Source organism: Pleurodeles waltl, chromosome 4_2 (genome assembly GCF_031143425.1).
Source record: "Pleurodeles waltl isolate 20211129_DDA chromosome 4_2, aPleWal1.hap1.20221129, whole genome shotgun sequence".
Classification (NCBI taxonomy): domain Eukaryota; kingdom Metazoa; phylum Chordata; class Amphibia; order Caudata; family Salamandridae; genus Pleurodeles; species Pleurodeles waltl.
The window spans coordinates 1,012,472,778-1,012,477,429 of NC_090443.1; the positions used below are offsets into that span (position 1 = coordinate 1,012,472,778).

At 47.7% G+C, this 4,652-nt stretch overlaps 1 non-coding gene across 1 annotated transcript; it reads right to left on the bottom strand.

Moving 5' to 3' along the window:
• Window positions 1–4,263: 4,263 nt before the first annotated feature.
• On the bottom strand, window positions 4,264–4,335 carry TRNAD-GUC (transfer RNA aspartic acid (anticodon GUC)). Its single transcript has one exon. It is a non-coding gene; the product is annotated as a tRNA-Asp (tRNA).
• Window positions 4,336–4,652: the final 317 nt, after the last annotated feature.

Below are 4,652 nucleotides of genomic sequence, written 5' to 3' on the forward strand. Positions count from 1 at the left end.
CTTTTAGAAAGTGAGCATTTTCTTGCTTATACCATTTCTGTGACTCTGCCTGTCTGGGTCAGTTTGACAGTTGGGCTGGTTGCACCTCACACTAGACAGTAACACAAAAGGAGCTGGGGTGTAGTCTGCATTTCCTGATGAGCCATCTGTGCTAGGAGGGAGGGGAGGAGTGGTCACTTACACCTGAAAGGGCTGTGCCTGCCCTCACACAATGCAGTCTCCAACCCCCTGGTGAGTGTCTGGGGCCCGGCCTGGGCAAGGCAGGATTTCACATTCCAAAGAGACTTTACTTTGAAGTGGGCCTACTTCAAAGGAGAAATTGGGTATAAGAAGGGCACCCAAAACCACAGACTGTAGAAACACTTCTGGAACCAAGAGGAACCTCTGCCTTGAGAAGAGCTGAATAGCTGAGGAAGAAGAGCTGCCCTGCCTGTGCTTTGTGGAGATATCCTGCAGTTGCTGCTTCTGCTAGAGTAAGAGGGCAAAGACTGGACTTTGTGTGCCTTCCATCTTGAGAAGAAATCTCCAAGGGCTTGATTTAGAGCTTGCTTGCTGTTGTTTGAAGTCTCAGGGACAGCAAAGACGTCTCTCTGCCAGCACCTGGAATCTCTGGAGAGACTCCTACTCTGCTCTGTGGTGCCCATCCAGTTCCTGGGACCCTGTAAGGAGAAGCTGGCAGACTAAAGACAAGGAAATCCACGCACAGAGCACTGTGCGGGGAAAAGATTGATGCGACTCCGATATGCGGCTGAAAAAACAACACGCCACCGGCTCCGCAGCTGAGAAACGATGCTTGCAGGAAACGCGATCGAAGAATCGACGCACGGAGCAGGAGAAATGACGCACAGCATCGCTGACGGAGGCTGGGAGATCACAACCTACGCTGTGGGGTTTTCGGATCATCGTGTGGCTGGATTTCCGACTCACACCCGCCCGTGCGGGTTATTTTTGACGCACACACGCCCGTGTGGGGTTGTTTTTGATGCGCACCAGGTACAATTCCACGCTAGCAGCACTAGTGTGTGTTTAAAACTACTTAATGACTCTTTTTGCATTTTTATTGATAACTTGACGTGTGTATGGTGGATTTTTGTCGTTTTGGTCTTGTTTTGTTTAGATAAATATTTCCTATTTTTCTAAACTGGTGTTGTATCATGTTGTAATGTTTTCATTGAGTTACTGTATGTGTTGATACAAATACTTTACACCTAGCACTCTGAAGTTAAGCCTACTGCTCTGCAAAGCTACCAAGGGGGGTAAGCAGGGGTTAGCTGAGGCTGATTCTCTTTTACCCTGACTAGAGTGAGGGTTCTTGCTTGAACAGGGGGTAACCTAACTGTCAACCAAAGACCCCATATCATTAACATGAGGGTATCCAGCCTTGTTGCTGTGAAAAGCCACATAAGTGACATTTCAGACGCCCAATGGCCCTCACTAGGGCTTCATTAACCATATGCCTCACTTCTGTGTCCAGTGCATGCACCAGATTTTGCTCCAAAGATCCTATGGGATCATCGTAGACAAAGCCCTCTCTGTCTTCCTCATACATCATGTCTGCTATGCAGTATCACAGGGTTAACATATTAATGTGCCCAAGCAGTAGACAATAATAATAGTGACCCCAGGTGAGGCAGTCAAGGGAAGTAAGTGCTCATTATACCCCTAAACAGTTCAAAATACTGGCAGGACGGAGTAATCTTTGTTTAAAAGTAGAGGGAGGATCAGTTCATCATTCTGGCCAGAGCCTTTGCACAAGTGTCACTAGAAGCTTGTTTTTGATGGGTTGAGGCAAGAGATTGATAAGGCGTCTCTCCTCGCGTTCAAATTGCCCGCACTTGTGAAAACAGAAAAATGGCAGGGTGCGCATGCACGCTGATTCCTCTTCTAAAACAATAGAAAGGGGACACCGTGGCCGAAAGTAGCGCCATCCCTGCTCCCTTTCTCCCACTCCACAAGGACTGAAGTGTGGGCGGCACGCCGCCCCGCCGGGAGGATCAGCGCTGCAGAGTAAAACACTGTAACGAGCCCCTTTCTGACGCCCGGAGTAATCCTGCGCTTGGGAAGCGGTGTCAGCGGAATCAGCGACTAGAAAGTCTTGGTAAAAACACAATCATTTGCGTAGCCTGTCAGCGACCCAAGAAAGCACCTGAAGCACCTGCGCATGTCAGAAATCAGAGCGTCATACAATTCTACTATAGCAATAATACCTCATATACAAAACTCATACTTTATTAATAATGAAAAATGCAATACAATTCTCCTACAGAAATCAATCAATCAGAGAATTTGTAAAGTGCACTACTCACCCGTGAGGGTCTCAAGGTGCTGGGGGGGGTGCTGCTATACCTCCTATGCAAAAATCGTAGGAGTGCATTTAACTGGCTGCAAAGCAGCAAAGAAAGAGGGAGTGGAACTGCAGTAGGTTGGATATATACGGCTACGACTCTATGGTTGGAGATGTGATTATGGGGTGTTACTTGGCTATGTAGTGTTTGGGAAAAAGTTTTTTGATTGGCTGCTAAAAAATAAGGAGTGAAGAAAGAGAAGCATAATTGGAGCCTCCGGTCCTGGCTCAGACTCACTCCAACTCCTTAGTGAAACCCCATGTCCATGGCCCTTTCTGGCTCTTGACTCATCGCTCGGAGACCCGGCCAGCAAGGTGTAAGACTAGAGCTCATGCACCACCCTGCATGTTTCTATACCATGTGTATCCCCCTCTGACGATAGCCCACTGACCTACAAGATGTGCCTGATTCAGCCTCTTTAGGGTAAAGTGAGCAGTGCCCAGTCACAGTGGTGACCACCACAAATCTCAAAGGGGGAACAGGGTGGGGAGGCGGAAACAATAAAATAAAAAATAAAATAAAAAAAACCCTACCTGTCCGCCACAGGCCGCCTCACTGCTTACCTGATTGTGTTGATGTCCCAGCAGACTCTGGTACACCAGCACAGGCTCCTCGTGCAATCCTGGTGCTGCTCTCATGCTATACTTAGCATGAGAGCAGTGTCAGGATTGGTCTGAGCTACTTAGTCTGCTGCTCAGTCAGGGCACTAGAGTCTGTGCTATTTCTCTAACCTGGCTGTGCAACACAGCCGGGTTGCAGAAACCTAAGTGTGCATGTCAGTTTGGCCAGCCCAAGACGGCCGGCCAAACTCACATGCGCACTTAGGTGCACTCACTCCACTCCTCCTCCTTCCTCCCCTGGCCCTGCCCCGTCCCTCCCTTCACATGCTGGCGCAGCGAGCAGCTGAAAAATAAAACGATAATCAAATATTGTTTTCTTTTTCAACTGCTGACTCTGAGCCAGAGGGGGAACGTCCCTTCCCCATTGTGGAGTAGCCCCTCCTGTCCACTCACTACCACTCACTCCCCTGCTTGTGCTGCTCCTTTCTGAGTCCCTGACTATGTGACTGAAGAAACACACTCATTATAACCCACAACTTTCAAAGATCACCGGTCACCACTGTGGCACCCCTTGAAAATCTGATCCCATTCAATACCCCAATTCTGTGACCCCACCCAAGCCCCGCCCCTAACCCCACTCTAAACCCGGCCTATCTCTCTGACCACTCAGTTGAGTGAGTACCTGCACTTCTTTTTTCTCAGTTAAAGCGCTGTTTACAAGTATTCCTCCATCACCTTTTGTGAATCTCATTTAATTTTTTAAAAAGCGCATTTGATGTTTTTCGCGTTGTTTGCCTCGTTTTCGAATTCATCCTCGTATTTTGTTTAAAATCGAGGAAGCTCAGGAGTTTAGTGTGAAAATAAGAAGTGGTCCCGAGAGGAACAGCCCGATTGACCCAGATCAAGCATTTCCTTCCTGTGTTGATTCGAATCACATATGTCATTACTGTGTTCACTAATTGTTCTTCTATTGTGAATAAAATGTGTTTATTTGAACCCCCTGCAGGCTGCGTTATTAGAAGGGAGTCTGACCTGAAACATCCCGCGTCTGACTCAAAGTCTCCCTTAGTTTCAGGTAAAATAAAGTTTAAAGTGAAACAAAAGGGTCGTGTCCGTGCAGGCCGAGCTCTGATGCAGGCGACCTCTGCCCGGGTCTTAAAATCTTAAAATATCCTGTTGTTTCCACCATCTTCCCATTAAACTTTTCCACGCGTCAGTACAAATTAATTGGGGGTTAAAGTTCCTCGTTTGTTTTGTACATCTGTCTCTTAGTTGTTCCAGAACGTTGTAATTTCATTGTTAAAAATGCAATTTAACACTAAAACATATGTCGTCCTAAAAGCAAAAAAATATTCACACTCCCTGTCGGGGAATTGAACCCCGGTCTCCCGCGTGACAGGCGGGGATACTGACCACTATACTAACGAGGAACTGATGATTCCCTGGTACCTGACCTCCTACTGATTGTTCTCTGTGTCCCCCTGCTGGGGGCGCTGCACCCCCATAAATGCCACTGGTGACCCCGCCTGTGCCAGGAAGGAGCCGGTCTCTGTGTATCACTGATTTACAGCTTCCTCTGCACAGACTCCTCCTTTTCTCTCTCTGACAGTCACTGGGATCAGCGGCTGCACCTCAGTCCATTTCAGCTCTGGCTAAATTCACTTCTTGGTGCCATCTGAGAAAAATGTGGGAGACAAAAAGAATTGTCAAGCTCTAGCGTCGTTGCTTGAAAACATGGCGTATTTTG